The sequence below is a fragment of the Poeciliopsis prolifica genome, unplaced genomic scaffold (assembly GCF_027474105.1).
Source record: "Poeciliopsis prolifica strain line A6 unplaced genomic scaffold, Auburn_PproV2 SCAFFOLD164, whole genome shotgun sequence".
In the NCBI taxonomy this organism is placed as follows: domain Eukaryota; kingdom Metazoa; phylum Chordata; class Actinopteri; order Cyprinodontiformes; family Poeciliidae; genus Poeciliopsis; species Poeciliopsis prolifica.
The window spans coordinates 29,779-51,057 of record NW_026562539.1 but is presented as its reverse complement, the minus strand read 5'-3'; the positions used below and the strand labels follow the sequence as shown (position 1 = coordinate 51,057).

Here is a 21,279-nt window from a genome sequence, read left to right as displayed (position 1 = left end):
TGCTAGGGGGAGAAGTACTAGTGTCTGTGGGGATTTGGTCTCTTTGCAGGGAGTTCTTGAGATGATGCGGGAACCGGTGTTTGGTCTTAACAGAGTTATTTGGAGATGGATGGACGAAGCTCACGGTGGAGGGCGGACAGGTAAGTTCTTGGAGGAGTTATGAGGAGTCCGATAGCCAGCCATGAAATGAGGAACTGTCAGTGAATCTTCTGCTGAGAAGGAGATTGACTTGGGCAACCAATGAGTAAAATCCATGGCGTCACGAGAGGACACCAGAATGCGCTGAACTCAGGCTACTTAGTGGCTAAAATCCCAGGCGCCATGAAACACCAGAAAGGAGAGCAACAAGTAAGTGTTACAAGAAGAGATAATGGTTGAAAACTCAGGGACTAAACTCAGAGGCGCACAGAGTACCATAACAGGTGTCAAAGTGCTGCCATCCTGCTCCTCATATACTCCAAGATGATGACGTAGATTGATCACAGGTGTACCTTCCAGGTAATAACCTCTTGGCACCATCTAGTGAATGATGAAAAAAGCAGTAGACACCAGAGACTTCCCATAAAGACTCAAAAACCCCAGTTCAAAGCACTTTTGGTTTTAATGTTCACCTTTCTTGGTTAAACTCAAAGAGTTTTGATTGCTAGAAACATGTAACTCTAAAATGTATTTTCTTCCAAATGCAAAATCAAAAACCAAGCTGGTAGATCACAGGCCAAAGTAGTAGTAGTTTTCTTTCTTTTTTTTTTTTTGAGTTAATTGGTGTGTGTGTGTCTTGTATTTATTTTGAATTGTATGTAGTATGCTTTTTGCTGTGTTATGTTATGAAATTTATTAAAAGCTTTTATGTTATTAAATTGGTGTTCTCTTAATCTCCTCTAGTATGACAGGCAGAGTGCAGCTGAAGCTGGACAGGCTTGTAGGTGTTACGGGACAGAACAATTCTTCCAGCTCCTAAAGGACCAAACATGAGGGAGCATCAAAACCAAAAGTTTGAGAATTGCAACCAAAAAATTCTGACATACAGTTTATGTTCTGCAAAAAACTTTCACTTTAGGAAAAAATTTAGTGATTTTAACTTTTAAAAATATTTTTTTACAACAAAATGCTTTTTGTTTAAAAAAATCAATACAATTCAAAAAGTTTTGACCATAATTATATATATTTTAATTGAGATAAGTTTTTGGTATGAAACACAAACCTTTTTTTTTTTTTGCTTTGATCACAATTTAATTTTTTGAGATTTTTTTGATTGAGTAATTGTGAAACATATTTAACTCCATATCGCACAGAGAAGACCAGTGTGCACGCAGACACACTGCAAGAACACTGGTACATATATTTTTATATATATATATATATATATATATATATATATATATATATATATATATATATATATATATATATATATATATAGACACTGAATTAGCAATTTACATTTTACACTTTGCATTGTGAGACATTTCATCTGTATGTTATATGACTACAGTTTTGACATTGAGTCCATTGGCTCCAATGAGGAATTTACACAAAAACAACACTTTCTGATTCAAGTGCAAATGTTGCAGGCATTTTTGTTGTACTGTATTTCATTTACTGTTTATTTTTAACAGGCGCAGTCCACAATAAAATAATTTCACCAAATTTAAATGTATTTAATCCAAAAATTTGTTCGGACAAATAAATCTAGGTATGGTCTAATATTTATGCTGAGTTTGAGTTTGCAGGTAATGTTAAAATGAATCGCCATCCAGCTACAACTTTCTTATGGATATCACTGCATCAGTGCTGCATCAAGCTACAGAGTAATATTTGATTTGCACCATCACAAGAATTTTGCTGTATCTTTGCTGGGGTTTTTTTTTAAAAATGAAAATAAATCAAACTGATACTTGCTGGTCAATCAGAGATGTGGCCAACTCTGGATCAATTTTCAGTTTTTTGAGAGCTTTTAGCTCCTATGAAGTGCAGCTCCAGTGTTTACCCTCATCTTATTTTGGGCTATGTCCAATTCTCTATTATGAGCTTGTCTTTCTTCTTTTGTGTACTTGTCTTAGCTTTTGGACCAGGTACTATTCCAAAAATTTGACATTTTCATGTATTATTGGTTAAATAGGAGGAATTATTCTGGCCATATAATTTTAGAATTAGGATTAAAAACTTCCACTACCCCATAGAGTTCAATGTTGTTAATTGCAGTCTTCACTGTCTTGTGTTCAAACACAGCAATATACAAAAGCATTGTTACATGAATTCTATTCTAACACTGAGATTTACTGTAGGTCTGTTGTTCAAAATGACCTAAGCTAAAATGTTGTTTTCATTGGTGACAGATTCACATAAAACAAATGTTACTATCTTAACTGCTGAAGCATGAAGTGAAAATTAGACTGTTGTGGATCCTCAGGCTTCTACATGTTCATTGAGACATCCAGGCCGGGCTGGAGGGGGACAAAGCCCGTCTGATGTCCCCAATTTTCAACATAAACACAAAAAGTGTCTCCTCCTCTTCAGCCAGTAACAATCCCATCTACTGCTTTACCTTCTTCTACCACATGTTTGGGAAACATATAGGTGAGAAAGAAAATCGATGCTCATTCCTTCTGGTATGACACATGAGAGAGAAAATTGGTTTGCAATACACTTCCTAATCTCATTGTTTATTTATCTTGTAGGAGCTTTGAATATTTTCTTGCGGTTGAAAGGTCAGATGCTCACAGATGCCTTAGTCTGGAGTCTTACTGGTAACCAAGGAAACTACTGGCAGCAGGCAAGGGTTAACATCCATCCAACCACAACCTTTCAGGTACAGTGCAGTACACAGCTGGCTAGTGGTAAAGTGAGTATGTTTAGTTAAAAGGGGCAAAGTCCTTAGACTTTATGTTAAATGAACATTTGGAATTTATATCATTTTATTCTTTACTCAATGTCATTTATGAATGAATTATTTTAAATATTGGAGGCCAAAAAACTTGTCATTTTGGAGAAAATCTCATCAACATCAATATTTCCACTAAATAAGAGATTAAAATAAATAGCATGTTTGATAGAGGAAAAGCCAGCAAAGAGGCTCTGTGCTCAAAGATGCCAGAGAGCCCCAAACTACTTTTTTAACTTGAAACAATAATTAAATTTCACATAATTATCACAGTAGGAGATAATTATGAATGTGTCATGAAATATATTTGTCCTACTTGACATTTGTTGTGAATGACATATACTTGCAAATAAAGGAGGTAATTAGTCCCAGTTTGTCGTTTATTGAAATTTCAGAAATTACAGCGGCTATAATGAGCCACAACAAAGTAACACTAACCCTAACAAAGGTACAAAACCTCAACAGGTGATCAAATCAAAAGCACTTGTACCTGTGCTCCACTAGCTGACCAGAGATGATTAAAAACAGTCTGTTACCATATCCAGTTTTCAAGCTTCATATTTATTTTACAATTTTCAATAATTGCTTCCCTGAACACAGGTTTTTTGTTAATGGAACTGAAACATCAAGAATTGCACAACACCTTGTTGAAACAATAATTACTGAGATTATTATTTTTGTTGGGCCAATAATTTGAACATGTTTTGTTGATTTTATTCATTATTTTAAAAAGTTGTAGTGCTTTGTAATGATTCACCAGAGTGACACAGTATTCAGGCACCACAAAGGAGAGAGCAGAAAACTCAAATTTATTGAAAAGCAGCTTGAACTGGTTTTTTATTCATTTGGAGCGTCAGCTGCAGCTCTCTGAAGGGGGGCGGAAAGGAGAGATTGGTGACTGGATAAATAGCAATGAAGGGATCAGGTAGTGTGTAGGAAGTGTGATCGCCAGCCTGGCTTGGCGATCAGGTCCTCGTGTGATCAGCTGAGGGACGAGGAGGAGAGCAGATGCTGGGCGATCAGCAACAGTCTGACAAGGATGAGGCAAAAGGGGCAAATCCGATGAACAAAGCGTGGTAGTAACGATGAGGGCGAGATAAGAGTGCTGGAAAACTACTTGGTGAAAGCGTTGAATAATCTGTCAGCATGGTGTGGCTGAGAGAGGATTAAGAAGGAAACAAACAGGGAGTAGCACACGAGTAACGGGAATTAGGGGCATAACATGAATTGGCTCAAACAAAAACACAGAACACATGTGAACATCACAAGTTTGGGATTTTAGTGAATATTTTGATAAGCACTTCAGAAGAGGATGTGCTGGTATCCCCTTCCTGACAGGTTCAGTTTTTCCCCTTCTGATCAATCGCGATCGATTTATTGAGCACCCCTGCTTTAGACCAACATTCAGCTTATTAATATCGGAGTAAGACCTTGAGAGACTCCTGTTACTTTACAAATCTAGAACAAACTTTGAAAGTACCATCTACTTAACCTAGAACAAGAATAAAACATGGAGAGCAAACATTCAGCTTTATTTCATGCAAATCTAAAACTTAACCCAGAACAACTGGGACCAACAGTTTTATACCTCATTGATCTTACCAAAAATGGAGAACTAACATCAGAACAAGAATCCAGAGAAACTCCTGATAGTTTATAAATTATGGACTAACTTATTAAACATGGGGAACCAATATGTAGTTTTAAACTTTTACCTTTTTCTCTTTCTTTTGGTTTTCTGGTTTTGTTTGTTTTTCCTTCTAATTTATGGAAAGCAATTTGAACTGACATTACTGCAGTTTTTTGTTGTTGTTTTTTGCTGCTGTAATACCTGAATTTAAGGATATTTCTATTCTATTCTTTTACTGTAGGTGGTGATGGAAGGAGTCAGAGGCTCGGGTATTGAAGGCAATATCGCTATTGATGATGTTACCATTGAGGAGGGCGAGTGCAAAGACTCTCCATCTAACAGTGAGGATTTTATATTTTAATTTAACTATTTAAAATGTCAAACTGCAACATTAACCATAGAACCAGTAAATCTGTCAGATTTATCCATTGAATTATTTCCTGTTCAGAGAGTCATGTTAATTGATGGAATATTAAAATCAGATGAAATAAATTCAACAACAAATGCAGATCAGTTAACTGTCAGATGTGTGGATCACCATGCACCAGATTTGTATTGTTAGAGTTTATAGAGTTTATATCCAAAGCTTAAATTAAGCCAAATCCTATCAGAATAAGATCCCAGAACTCTCTTATTTTATTTTATATTTGCATTTTGGTAACTGTTTGGATTCATTAAGTTGCAAGCCTACTAATATTAAAGTTATGAATACATTTGACTGACTTGAACCAAAATAAACTATATTGGGCACATAATCTCCAAATAATTGCATAAAACATTAATTTTTCAAAGCTTATGAGCTTTTTAATACCATCACATAAGATCACATAAAATCTGGCCCTTCAAACTGTGCATATAACTTAATTAATGACTCAAAATATTTTTAAAAAGTTTCTGTCTAAGCAAGATTGCATCAAGTCACTGACTTGTATTCACTCCTTTTGGACAAGCATAGTGACAGTAGATAATGGCTTGCCTTGTGACATTGATTTTACAGTATTCTCTCACACTGAGCAAGTATGAATCAATAGTGAAGAGGAAAAACTCTTCAAAACACTTAAAGAAGAAACTTTAAGCAGACCCTGACTCAGTACAAGTCACCATCTGCCACAATAAAGCAGATACACAAAAAAGAAACAGACTGATGTTGGATTACTTTCTAACGCAAATGCAAAGTAAAAAAGTGAAAGGAGAGAGGCACATTTTTGACAATAGTCAGCTGATGCCTTACTCCAAGGAAGTTATTGGGTGTGGCTTATAGAGTGAAAAAATATAACCAGTTGAAAGAACAACAAAAAATAATCAAATAAGAAAGTGACATGGAGCATCACTTTGTGTATTTTGCAATGTAATTCAATGCTTTACATAAATAGATCTGTCACGTGAACAAATTTGGCTGATTGTCTCCAAAATGATTGTGATAAACAAAAATATTGTTTAAAGACCTTTTAGACTAATTTCATGGAAATAACATAATAATGTATGTGATTTCCTGCCATTAATAGATACACTTTATTTTCAAAAGAACACTTAACACTAGAACTGCAAAAACAAAACGACCAAAAACAAAAGTAAAATGGATTCTCAGTCTCAATGAACAAATAATGTACTTGAATAAAACCTAAATAACATAGAGCCAAAGTGGATATTAAAACTACATTCGACCAAAAGAGTGCACATTATGAAGTTTGTATAGTATATTTTATCGATTGTTGAAAAGGCCCAGGTTTTCATCGTTTTTGGGGGACCAATAAGCATCCTTAAAATGACTGGTGCAATACCTGGAGTACGGCAACCTTTCTCCTTTGGGAGCTGCTGGCTCAAAGCAAACAGCGGGAAGAGCGAGTGCTGGAGGAGTATTTATACTAGTAAATACTATTAGTGAATACCACTAGTATTTACCACTAGTATTTACTTATTGAATATAAAAACACAAAAGAAATGTTCCCATCACCCATGAAAACAAAATAAAACAAAAAACCCACCAAGTCTCCCCAGCTTATCATCATAACCTAACCCATAAAAAAAGCAGCTGAATGTTCAGAGCTCTGATTGATCTGATTGAGTGTATTGTCACGCCCAGGCACTGATGGACACAGGGACTGAACAGAGAATACAAAACTAGGTGTTTATTGGGAGAAAAGCTTGTTCTTAAGTCAGGCAGGCCAGGGTCAGAACCAGGGAATCCAAATCGGGATCAGGCGTCTCAGGTCACAAGGTCAGACGGACAGGGGGTCGAAGCCAGGAAGTCCTTATCCAGCGGGGAGAGCCAGGGATCAGGGACAGGAGAGGAATCTAGGCAGAGACAGACAGGTTAGATACTGGGCAAAAGCTCTAGTTTCTGTAGCAGGCCTGAAGGTGTTACTGCTGAGGGTTTCACAACAATCTGACGCCGTGCAGGAGGAGTTCCGTCCTAATATGGCAGCAGCTGAGGATCAGGCAGATGCCAGATCAGCTGCCACTGAGCTGGTCACAGCTCAGTGGCAGCTGTGACTTGTATTTACACTAGTCTAGTATAAATACTAGTATTTATACGAGGCGAATGTTTCTCGTCTGAAACATTCGCTGGAAATAGACACCAGCACCCCTCCCAACTCCTTAGGGACAAGAGTGTAAGAAAATGGATGGATGGACATAATAATGTCCATCCATCCATTGGACATGGATGGATGTATATATCATATATATATATGATATATATAAATATATATATCATATATTTTATTATATATATGATATATATATATATATATATATATGTATATATATATATATATATATATATATATATATATATGACTGGATAGCTCAATACATAAGGCATCAGTATATCACCCGAGAGGGCAGGGTTCGAATCCAGTCTGGGTCCTTAGGCAAGACCCTTCAAGCTACTGCCTACCTCATACCATGAGAGATACTAAGTTGCATAACATGCCGGCTCAGACGTCGCCCGGCCAAACAAGGTCTGCGTCAGGTGTTGGGGAACCAGAGCACCTTGATGACAAATGGGCTACTGGAACAAGACGGAAATGGGCGAGAGATGAAAACGTGGATCTGTTGGAATGCTACTACTCAAGTAACCCTAGTGAGAGAGGTTACATGCAAAGACTGGGGAAGGAATGGTTACTTCGACATCCCCAGTCAACACTAAGCGCTAAACAACTAGTAGCTCAGTGTTCCAACATCCGCAAACGGCAACTGCTATCACAACTTGAGATTGACGAGATACAACACAAATGCTACGGCAAAAGGGAGGAACCCGGATGTCAGGACTGTGGGGACTTAACTACAAGTCCCCACCCAGTGAGGGGATACACGGCCCCAATGAGCGAAACAGAGCTGAACGAGACAGCTGCTGACCTGAGAGAGAGAATCATGACCCGAATGACAACCAGGCCTCCCCGGCGCCAATTACAACGGCTGAGTGAAGTACCATCTGAAAGTCTCATTGAGAATGTGAATGCAGCATTGAGAACGATCCCTACCAACACCATAACAGAAACCAATGAGCTGATCTACAACTCAGCATCAGTGATCCTTGAGATACTTGGCTATAAGAGCAACCATGAGACCCAATACCCACCATGGAAAAGACGGTTAGAGGCTAAAATCAAGGTAACAAGGAGGGAAGTGAGCCAACTGTCAGAGCTCCACAAGGGTGCAATGAAAAGACCAGTACCCAGAAAGTACAGGCAGATGCCCATACCTGAAGCACTCGAGACTGCCAAACAGAGGCTCCAAGCCTTGTCCAGCCGCCTAAAGAGATACACAAGGGAGAATGAATCCAGAAGGATTAACCGGCTCTTCTCCACTCAACCAGCTAAGGTGTACTCTCAATGGCAGGGTAACAATAACAACAGAGCAGACCCACCAAGGCTGGAGACAGAACAATACTGGAAAGGCATATGGGAAAGGGAGGCGTCCCACAACAGCAATGCACAGTGGCTGATCTCTCTACGAGAGGACCACAGCAACCTCCCTGAGCAAGCCCCGGTAACCATCACTGTGACAGATGTCCAAGAAAGAGTCTCAGGTATGAAAAAACTGGACAGCACCAGGGCCTGACATGATCCATGCCTACTGGCTAAAGAAACTCACTGCTCTCCATGAGCGAATGGCAGCCCAAATGAACCAGCTACTACAAAGTGGGACTCACCCTGAATGGTTAACTGAAGGGCGGACAATCCTAATCCAGAAGGATCCATCAAAGGGTCCAGTCCCACCCAACTACCGACCAATAACCTGCCTCTCCACAACCTGGAAGCTCATGTCAGGCATCATAGCGGCCAAGATAAGCAAACACATGGATAAACACATGAGCACGGCACAGAAGGGTATCGGTGTAAATAGCAGAGGAGCCAAACACCAACTCCTCGTAGACCGCACAGTTGCCCGAGACTGCAAAACCCGACACACCAACCTGTGCATGGCTTGGATTGATTACAAGAAAGCCTATGACTCAATGCCGCATACTTGGATCATTGAATGCTTAGAGATGTATAACATCAACAGGACTCTGAGAGCCTTCATTGCAAACTCGATGAGGCTGTGGAAAACCACCCTTGAAGCCAACTGCAAACCACTTGCACAAGTGTCCATCAAATGTGGCATATACCAAGGAGATGCTCTGTCCCCGCTACTGTTCTGCATAGGCCTGAACCCCCTCAGCCAAGTTATCAACAAGACTGGCTACGGATACAGACTCAAAAATGGGGCCAATATCAGTCACCTACTCTACATGGATGACATCAAGCTGTACGCCAAGTGTGAGCGAGACATCGACTCACTGATCCACACCACCAGGATCTACAGCACTGACATTGGGATGTCATTCGGACTAGAGAAATGTGGTCGGCTGGTCACAAAGAGGGGGAAGGTCATCCACACAGAAGGGGTCTCACTCCCAGAAGGAACAATAGCAGACATAGAGGACAGTTACAAGTACCTAGGTATACCACAAGCAAATGGCAACCTCGATGAGGTCACAAGGAAAGGAGCCACAGCTAAATACCTCCAACGAATAAGGCAAGTCCTGAGAAGCCAGCTCAATGGCAAGAACAAAATCCGTGCGATAAACAGCTATGCCTTGCCAGTAATCAGATACCCTGCTGGAATAATTAGCTGGCCAAAGGAGGAGATAAAAGCCACAGATATTAAGACCAGAAAGCTACTAACAATGCATGGAGGGTTCCATCCCAAATCCAGCACCCTGAGACTGTACACGAGCCGCAAGGAAGGAGGCAGAGGACTAGTGAGTGTGAGAACCACTGTCCTGGACGAAACAACTAAGATCCATAAATACATCAGGGACAAAGCCTCAACAGACAATGTGCTCAGTGAATGTCTCAGACAACAGGGAACGGAGGTAGAGGTGCCAGAGATACCATCATGGGAGGACAAACCCCTACATGGGATGTACCACCAGCAAATAACCCAAGTGGCTGATATCAGTAAATCCTACCAATGGCTGGAAAAAGCTGGACTCAAGGACAGCACAGAGGCCCTCATCCTGGCCGCCCAGGAACAGGCCCTAAACACCAGAGCAATAGAGGCCCAGATCTACCACACCAGACAAGACCCAAGGTGTAGGTTGTGCAAGGAGGCCCCTGAGACAGTCCAGCACATCACAGCAGGGTGCAAGATACTGGCAGGGAAAGCGTACATGGAGCGACATAACCAAGTGGCAGGCATAGTGTACAGAAACATCTGTGCAGAATATGGACTGGAAACCCCAAGATCAAAGTGGGAAACACCCCCAAAGGTGGTGGAGAACGCCAGAGCTAAGATCCTGTGGGACTTCCAGATCCAGACAGACAAAATGGTAATGGCGAACCAACCAGACATTGTCGTAGTGGATAAACATCAGAGGAAAGCCGTTGTGGTAGATGTAGCAATACCAAGTGATTGCAACATCAGGAAAAAGGAGCACGAGAAACTAGAGAAATACCAGGGCCTCAGGGAGGAACTGGAGAGGGCCTGGAAGGTGAAGACCATAGTGGTGCCTGTGGTCATCGGGGCCCTCGGGGCAGTAACCCCCAAACTGGAGCAGTGGCTACAACAGATCCCAGGAACAACATCAGACATCTCAGTCCAGAAATGTGCAGTCCTTGGCACAGCCAAGATACTGCGCAGAACCCTCAAGCTCCCAGGCCTCTGGTAGAGGACCCGAGCTCAGAGGATAAGAACCACCCGCGGTGGGTGAGAAGGGAATTTTTTTTTTTTTATAGATATATATATATAGATATATATATATCTATATATATATATATATATATATAGATAATATATATCTATATCTATATATATATATATATATATATAGATATATATATATATATATATATATATATATATATATATATATAGATATATAGATATATATCATAATACTGCCTGATCATATTAATGTCAGGACCACTAACAATAGATATCAGTAATAATTTACCATGTGGTTAATTGCTATTATGTGATCAGAAGTTTTTACCTCACAGAGTTTTAAGTTTGATTCCCTTTTGGAGTTTTTCTCTGTGATTCTAAACTGGTCACAAGTGACTGAAATAAACAAAATCAAACTGATGGATTGTTGCAGTAACACCTGCAGCTGTACTGAGTACCTTGAAATTTTCCTTTAAATAAAAAAAGAAAAGTTATTGTTTTATTATCTAACCATCTGTTCTATTAGCAAAATTGTGGAAAAGAAAATATCTTTTGTGTCAAAACATATTATACACACAAAGCTGTGTCAGTCTGATGCGTGAGGTGGGGAACACCAAAGCCTCAGTCTTATTGGTCAGTTTGCTTTTATTTATTTCATGGCTTTGTGTTTTTCTGTAAGCTAAAAATGAACCAGTTGGGTTTGAACCTCCCGTTGTTCTACGTTCAGCCTGAGCTTCTGACAGTCTGCGCGGTTCTGGCGGGTCGCAGGTTTATTCGCTTTTTTCGTGGTTTTGCGAACCGAACAGCTGATGGGTCCCGCTGGCTGACACCAGCAGATGTGGAAAAAATAAAGGTCCGACACAAAACTATCACTGCACCTGACCTGCAAGAGCACAAGCACCTCTCCAATGCGCAAAAATCAGCACAAACCTGAACCAAGAGCAGCGGACTTTTTAAAAATAATAACTAAATAATAAAGACATGGAAGCGAAGCCTCCTCATGTGGATCAAGGAAAGAGGACGGTGTTGATTCCCAGATGTGCGCTACGAATAAAATGTGTTGGCACAATTTATTTAATTTTTATTCACAATTTTGTTAATAGTAAATAGGGTTAAATAATAAAAACTCCAGAAGCTATTCTTTTCTTTCTTTACTTAAAGGAAAATGTGAAGGTACGCAGAGTGCAGCTGCAGGTGCTGCTGCGCTCCGATAGTTTCCTGCAGGCGCCTGCGCAGTTCTGAACTTTAAAATAAATTGCTTTACGTATAAAACTCTTTCTTGCTGTTAAACGTTTTTATAATTTCCATCTTTTGAACTCTGAATATAAACAAACGTCATTACTTCAATGCAAAAACATTTAATTAAATAATTTTTTGGTAGTGCTCCCTAATGATAATGGCTATTTTTAGAAGTGGCTCCGCGGGCGACTGACAGGGTCCCTGCGGGCACCAGGTTGGTGACCCCGGATCTAATTTATGTTTGTTTCTATTTAATTCTCTGATTGAAACCTCTCTTTCCTGAATATATTTATTACATTCTAGGAAAATATGCTGTCTTGTTTCAAACTCTTCACAATAACTAGACATACCTGTACTATGCTTGTTAATTATTTTCAGAGTACTATTTAACCCCATATACCCAAACCTTAATCTGGACATAACATCCTCTTCTTTTTTATTCTTATTACCTGTCCTACAACAGGAGGAACTGAAAATGAGTTGTGCTCAAATACTGGGAAGGCTGATTGCTGAACAAAGAACAGATGACTGATTAATTGGTTGCAGGTGTGAGGAGAAAATAGAATCAAATCAAATCAATCAAATTTTATTTGTATAGCACATTTCAGCAGCAAGGCATTTCAAAGTGCTTCACATCAAAAACAGAAAAACACAAAGTCATGCATCACGGAATAAACAACACATTATACTATATATTACATTTCAAATAAAACTCTAAACAGGTGTGTTTTTAGTTGAGATTTAAAGGAAGTCATGGTTTCTGCTGTTTTACAGTTTTCTGGAAGTTTGTTCCAAATTTGTGGTGCATAGATGCTGAAAAAAAGAAAAAATAAATCAATAGGGTTCACACTTCGTTCAAACCAGACATACCCTATAACATATTTTCTTTTCAAACTCCACTAAAGTTTATTTTACACTTCAGGTTGCAACAAAACAGACTACAACCCATCTATTATCACAGTTGCTAAATTAACATTAGTGAATTAATGACCCATAAGTATTAAATGCTGGTGAGTCAATGACGACAAAAAATGGCCCATATGTCAGATATTATTTGCTAGCAAGCAATTAGTGTGCAAAGGACAAATAAAATGTCCTAATTTTTTGGGAGACAGTGAAGGTGTATCTGCATTCATCAAGGTGGGTGATAAATTAATACTTCAGAAATTAATGCAGCAGGTTGAACCATATGCAATGTGAGACAGAGAGGCGCTGTGCAAAAATAAAACCTCAGGAACTCCCATACACAAAACTGCATGTGGGAGTTGTGCTGGACAAAGAGAGGTGATTTGCACTGGTGGCAAGTTGTAAATGATTTCATTAGCCTGATTGTAAATAGTTTAAATAGTTGCCTGCTGACAATTACTCTATAGGTTTGGTATTACAGTTGGAAAAGCAAAAGAATAGTTTTGTCAAATATGTTAGTATTCATCAATAGTAAGGAAACAAATTCTTGTCATTTGAGGTTTGAGATGTGCTTTTCTAGAATAGTTGTCTATACAGCACACATCATACTGAAACGATATATGACATATTTACCCTGTAATTCTCTCTGTCTCTTTTTCCTCCAGATCTGAAGTCACTTGCTTCACTGCCATCGTATTATGTGTCTCTACTACATCAGTCAAAGTCTGCTGCTGATTGGCTGGCAGAGGTGACACCATCAGCACCTTTTCCGTCTTCTAATTACCTCTCATGCAAGCTTCCATGACTTTTGACTGTGGCCCAAGGGATCTGTTTTACACCTCACAATTGGAAACAGAGCAGAACTGTATTTGCTCTATCAAGGGGAAAATAAATTTCTCCTTTAGTCACATCTTATTTGCTTTTTATCTTGTCAACAGTTCAACCTATGATAGGTTTAGTTTAAATCTACTGCTACAGGAAGCTGAAGCTACTTGTCAAAAGATTCCTTTAAAATTGATTGGTATGTAAGAACATCATACTCAGTATGTATTTATGAAATGATTTATGCTATGAAATATAGTCTGCATCAGCAGTCTGTTGTGTAGCATTGCCCATCACACTGAACAGTCTGCTGCACTACAGAAAGAAGTCCAAACAGTGGTACATGTCACTGTAGTAGCTGTCAAGTGAAGAGGATTATATAAAATTAATAAAAAGCTTAAGGTTTAAACTTTTTAAACATTTGTTTAAAGGTTATTCGATAATTTAGTGAGGCCCTATATCATGAACATGGCTTCAGTCAGCCTTTAATGTGGACACTTGAAAACACATATCACCACAAAACCCAACTGCATTAGTTTGTACTGTAACACTTTTAATTGGTTCAAATATTCTCAACAGGACAATGAGTTTTTATGTAGATATACCAAATCAAACAAATAATTACTTACAATCACAAAAACACATTTCCCATAGCTTCAATGGAGTCTCAATGTACCCCGTCTGACATCACTTTCCAGGTTAAACAAACTTGGAAACCATTTCTTGCTTAAACTGGTGGTTAAGAAAACAAAGCAGTTGGAAGTTCACCGATCATGTTTTGTCTATCACTTATTTGCTTCCCCTCACCTTTCTGTGCTCGAATTCTATAGATCAGCTGTACTGTATTGGACACACAGTCTCTTTACTCTTTTAATCTAGAGAGGTTCAGAGAAAAAAAGTATTTTCAGAGTATATTTTAATGTTGGTCCGTCTGTGTTAGACATGAAAACAACAGCTCACCTTTGCCATAACATGAAGTGCCTTAAAATGAGAGAAGATTGCCCAAAGACTGGCATCAATACTTAGCCGGTGTCAGACATTATTCTGCATGATGAAGGGCAATTTAACCAATTAGCTTACACAAGATTTTGTATTAGTATGGAAATAGTTTCTCAACTTGTTTCTTTTTCTTTCTGTTGGGATATTAGCATAAGTGTTACCATAAGCCATATAAGCCATATGAATGGCTGTGAGAAAAATGGCCAGGAAATGGATTCTTTATATTGACACCAACTTTTTCAATTAACATTTTCTATATTAAATGTTTTGCGTTTAATATAGAAAATGCAAAACATATTAACTGTTTGAGGAACTTTGAATCTGTTAAAAAACAAAGGATTTCATATTTTTAAATCAATGGCATCCAAGCCTTGGACTTAGTGTATAAGTGCGTTGAATCACTTCATATTTTTCAAAGTCAATTACAACATGATAAAAGTAGAGTCAACGTCAACTAATCTCGGTGATGTCATAGTGACATAAGCCCAAAACTCCTCAGAACAACTCAGGGGCTTTATCAACAATATCCACCGCAAATATTGATTTAAAAAATCCTGCTTTTACTAAGTCTATTATGCAGAATTAAAATAACAAGAAACAGATCCAAACACCAGCTGATCCTGATGATAGCTGCACACATAGGAGTCAAATTATTCCACTGACCACAGTGATGGTTTTGGAACATCACAAACCAACTTATTATGAACGGATCCCGTTTGGTTACAGCTGAATAAAAGTTGCCACCTGCTGCTCCTCTGCCCTGTTGCAGCAGGAAGCTCTGCTGACTCAGCAGTAGCTGTCTTTGCGGGATGAACCGACATGCAGATGGCGGCAGAGATCGCCTCTATCAAAAGCTCAGAATGAAGCTTGAACTTTGTTCCCAGACGTTGTTAATTAGTATTTTTATGAGTATGAAGCTGCCAGGTTAGAAGCTTCAATAGGCAGGGTGATGGTGATCAGTTGGATAGATAAAATAGTCAGACATTATGACTTATTACTCCATTAGTCTTTTTTTTTTTTTAAGAATTCTGTCGGCACTAGTTTATTTGACAGTAATCCATCAGGAAGGGTGCAGAGAGAGAGGGGCGGGGGAGAGAGGCAAACCGAGGATGGGAGTCAGACTCCAGACTCCCCGGTCTACAGTTTCTATATGTGCGGCGCGCTAACCACTGCGCCATGCAACACCCTATTCCTATGCTGAAATGTTCAGCTTCTCTTTGGTAAATCATTTACATTTTTAGGCCATTTGAGTTATCTGACAAACTCAACTAATTCACCTTGGAAAAATCAGTTTTGTCACTGATTGTGACTAGTCAACTAGCCCCGTAAAAGTCATTGCAGAGTAAAGAATTGACACTTTTACTAAGTTGCACAACTAGTTGACAAGTCAATAAGTTGAAGAGTCAACTAGTTGGTGCGACCCCTAGTGTGTACAAATGAAAGCTTCAAAAAGCTTTACAAAAGTACATGACACTTTCATTTCTTTACAGTTACTATTCAAAATGTTTCAATGGCAGAGCAACATTACTGTACTTCATACCGATTAACAACATGAGCACAAACATGAAACAATAAAGAAAAAGACAGACAGAAAAGTAAAAACAACAACAACAACAACAAACAAACAAACAAAAACCCAACCATAGAGCAGCAGGTACTTCCAAGTAGAGAACTTGATGATTCATAAAAATAGGAGTTTTGGTATTTTGGTAGTTTGCTGCACAATGCCACGCCGGACAGACATCAGCAGTTAACTTAGAAAAGTTTTCTACCCAACACTATATGAAGAGTTACAAAAATATTCAGTCAGTAATTCTTCACAAAAGTTTGAAAAACAAACAAGCTAAGCATGTTTAACAAATATCACTTTATTCTTAAACCTTTCAGGTACATTTAAAACAAAAAGAGATTTATGTTTTAACTTGTTATAATAATTTTGTCTTGTCAACCCATACTTGTTTTAACTTTTTGTTTTCCAGGAAATACATAAAAACAATATTTTGATTTGATTTCAAAGTACTTTCTTGTTGTTAGGCTAATTTGTTCATTACTTGCAAGAAGCTTACATTTGCTGTTGGTTTGTAAAGTGATAAATATAAAGAATATATACTGAATCCTAACTTATTTTTACAATGAACAGGTTAATGCTATTTACTTAATGTCATGAGTCTATTTCTCATATTGTGCTTGTAAATTATTATTATTATTATGTAAACACTTTATAATAAATAAATAATTGACCCCTCATATGGTGCTGATGTGCATTTATCTTAAATAAACCTTAAGTCTGTTTTTCCCAGGCTGGAAAAAGAAAAATCAAACTCTCGTTCTATTATTTGCTTCATACAGAGAGTCTGGACCTTTGTGTACTGAGAAACAATTAATTGCTAGAGGTGTGACCTTTGTTAAAATTTGATATTTTACCCAATCAGAATTTAAAGCAGTTGGCTGGAGCCAGCTCATGGTAAATGTTGAGGGTGGCAGGCATCCAGAGGGGGACATAAAATGGGCAAGAAAATAAAGTAACTTTAACTGTTCTTTTTAAAATGTATATGTATTAACAAATTTTCCTAATGACACTAAGTTAACTTCACAGTAAAATTGTTCTATACTGCATTAATAATAAAACTATTTTGCTTCACGCTAATGGGATGGAAATCATGATTGTTTCATGAGGTTTTTATTTCACCATCAATACTTTGTTCAATGATTCATTACTCTACAGTGACATAACTAAAATTATGATGACCTTGTTATTCAAATAAATCATACTTCAAGAAAGTATTAGAATGTGGCAATGTTTTTATCAAACGTGGTTCTTGTGGTGTACTCCCTCTGTGCTTACGTCACCGCGCTTTCTGATTGTCGTAAAGGGAAAATCGGGGCTTTAGTGGGAACACCAACATGCAGAAGCATTATCTGATGGTTCCTCCTCCCCAAGCCACAGCCAAATTGCCAAGTCTTGACTGGTCCGCAGTAATAAACAGATTGGGGAACATTGGTGTTTACCATTGAATTACATACTGCCCATACATTGGGCAGTATGACCTAAAGAAGCTTATCAATCAATCCATCAATCAATCAAATTTATTTCTATAGCACAGTTTAAAACCCTTTAGGGTAGCCAAAGTGCTGTACATTAAAACAGAAATGCAAAAAACATGCAAACATATAAAATGTACAAAAGCCACTTACATGGCAGCTGTATTTTGAGGTGCCATACATGACAAGACCACAGTATGTTAAAATCCAAGGAAAAAAAGTGAGTTTAATTTTTTTTTAGAAACAGGAAGAGAGGAGGCCTGCCTGCCACTCAAGGGCAACTTTTTTGTGTTCCGGGGTTCTTTGTTTTTCTTTGTGCGTTTCTTTTGTTCCGCTATTCCACCATTCAGCCACCAGATGACGCTTTCCTGGAGATGTGCGCCATCACCCTGCACACCTGAGCCTAATCAGTTCAACAGCCAGAGAGTACAAGAGGAGCGGACTGCCAGTCCTTTGGCGCCAGAGTGTTAGCCAATAACGGTACCTCTGAGGCCCTAGAGCTAGTCTCCGTTTGCCTCGTTGTTCTGATCTTCTAGTGATTTCTCGTTGTTTCCTGCCTTCAGGTGTTTTCCCTCGGGATGCCCCGGAGTCTCTTGTTGGAGAACTAACCTGGTTTTCTGGACAAGACCTCCCTCATGACGCGGTGGAACTTAACCACTGGTTGCCCGAGTTTCCAAACTCACCTCCTCCGTCTGATTGCAAGTTCCTCCTGGATTCCTCTACTGGCAGTCGCACCGCTCCTCTGTCTCTGCTGCACCTGAACTTACCTGTCCACCCTCTGACACATTGTTGCCCTCTGGATTTCTGTGGCTAGTGCTGGACCACCTGGACCCACAGAGCGATAAGACCCCGGATACTTCAGCAAACCCTCCCAAACTTCAAACTTCCAACTCACAAGTAAGCTCGTTTCAACAGTCAGTAATCACTACCGTCTCCGACGGCAATTGAACTCACCATCTCCCTGCTCTGCCTCTCACAGTGTGCCGGCTCACTGTGAGAGCCCGTTCCTTCCCTAGACCCGATCCGAAACCTCACAATCTCTACTTGTTTTATCAATAAATTCACTTTCACTTTAACTATCTCTCCTGTGTTGTGTTCTGCATGTGGGCTAGAAACGTAGTACCCAACATGACAAGCTTGTTCAATAACAACAGCAAATGCCCTGTCGCCTCTGAGCTAGTTTTAGGTTCTTCCTGCAGCAACCACTCAGCTGATCTTAGGGATGAGGTGGGCATCCCTAAAAAGCCCACCTCATCTTAGGGATGCCTCACAGATAGATGAGCTGTTTCATCTTTCTGAAGAAGCTCAGATAGATATGATGGAGTAAGGTTGTTCAAGTATTTGAAAAGAAACAAAAACTTAAAAATAATTCTGTAGTGCACAGGGAGCCAGTGAAGGGACGCTGGGATGAGAGTGATCTTAGCGTCCCTTGTCTGCTTTTGTTAACAGACAAACAGCAGCTCTCGAAAATCTGCTGGCAGGTTTGAGAGGTTTGGCTAATCCTTACTTACAGTGCATTATTGTAATCACAATGAACTTTGATTAAAGCGTGAAGTAATTTCTTCAGGCCCGGTCTTGATAAGATTGATTTCACCTTCGCTATTTGGCAAAGATGATAAAAACTTTTCTGAATGAAAAGTTTTTATCATCTGTTAATTTTGAAATCTGAGTCAAATTTTACTCCTAGGTTGGTGACACAGTCCTCAGATAATGTGATTGTGAGATCTACTCTGGGCGAGTGACAGCAACTCAGTCTAAACAACACAACTTGTCTTGTTCTCACTTAGTCTGAGAAAGCAAAGAAAAGGCTGTGTTTTTATGTCATTAAGGCAGTGTGTGAGTGACTGGACGATATTGTTTTATTCCAAATGAAAATAGATCTGGCAGTCATCAGCATAACAGTGAAATAAAATACCAGGTTTCCCAAAAAAGCAGAGAAATAATAATGTCCACATGGTGCTCATGATGCGAAAGTAGAATTTTGTGTCAAAAGTAAAGAACAAATCTGAAAGCACTATAAAAACAAACTTTCCAGAGGCTGTTGATAGAAATATATTGTTTAAAACCCTCAAAAGTGGGCTCTGTGTACTTGAACCCACACAGAAACAGCTAAGTGATATCCAAACGGTAACAACAAATTGTAGACAACCTTTTCTAATATTTTAGAAATAAATGGAAGATTAGAAATAGATCTGTTATTGTAGAAGAGAGGGGTCGAGGCCCACTTTTTTTTAAGTAGAGAACACACATTACTGTACCAGAGGAAAGACTGCTGATGGCTCATCAGTAGGAAGTATCTCCTTAAAGAAGCGACATGGGAATCTGCAGAGGAGCCAGAGAGCCTCAGATGACCTCATATGATTATGCTATATGTAGTAGACTGCCTCGTGAAGGATTGTGGCTTTACTAATGGGTAGCGAGGTTTATCATTCACTCATCAGTGTAACTGATGAGTTCGTACATACAGCTCATCAGTTTCACTGTGCGAGCTGTATGTACACAAAAAACGAAAGTGAAAGCTCCCAAAACATGCTCTTACAATTGCAACATTTGAACTCCAAATAACATTCACCACAAAACACATCAACTCTAATTCAACCATTATACCATAGTGTGAGTATACAATGAAACAAAATCACAATTTCAATCCATTACAGAGATATCTTTGTTTTCAAAACAAACATACTTTGTGCCTTTATCAAGGGACTGCTATTAACAAGATACATTTTAACATGTAAAGCTGAAGTTGGCTTCCGATTAGGGAAATAGCTTAACAACGATTCCACATGAAGCCCAAGCGTAAATTCAAACTGGAAGACCCCCCAGCCTCACCAGTATCATCCAATAACCATCTCATCTGCTATTAGTATCAATATCCAAAAATGCCGTTAGTTTCCAGGCAACAGTCTTACATTAAGCCTAAATAACTAATGTTATTAACAATTACCTTGGCACTGATTATTACCTACTTATAACCAATAGCCAAATAATTCTTTGTTTCAATTTCAATTGATCTACCTTAAATTGTTTTTTAATCTTCTTTTAATTGCTTTACAGTTAACTTTACATTTCAAAAAGAACTGGAACTTTATGAGCAGTGCACACCACATGCAGGGTCTCTGAAGTAATTTGTATAAATCATAAGAAAATCAGTTGTCAGACACCACTTACTGTGGGTTTCTTAATTCCCTATGTTTGGTCAGCATATCCTGTGAGGACACATGACTATAAGACAGCCTCATAAAGCTCCGCTTCCCAGCATTTTCCTTACTTACAACAGATACCTAGTGAACAAAATAGACAAACTGAGGTTCCTGACTGTTACAGATCAATCTATAAACAGACTATGCAGCTGTTTATAGATCAAACAGCTGCATAGTCATGACTACAGAATCCTGGCTTCATTCAGGAATCCCAGACTCAGCCATTGGGCTAATAAGCAACACGATGCAACATTTTAATAGACGGACTGGTAAAAGCAGAGGGGGGATGTGAATGTGGGGGGTGCATATCAACAATATCTGGTTTGCGAACACTGTGACTGGGTAGTCGGTGTTCCCCTGGCTTGGAGTATAGGACTCTGAAATGCAGACCCTTCTACATT

General features: G+C 38.9%; 1 pseudogene; it reads left to right on the top strand.

Annotated features, from left to right (window-relative positions):
* LOC129356304 (MAM domain-containing glycosylphosphatidylinositol anchor protein 2-like) overlaps positions 1-17,159 on the top strand; it is a 97,425-nt pseudogene extending 80,266 nt beyond the window's left edge.
* The last annotated feature ends 4,120 nt before the right edge of the window (positions 17,160-21,279 follow it).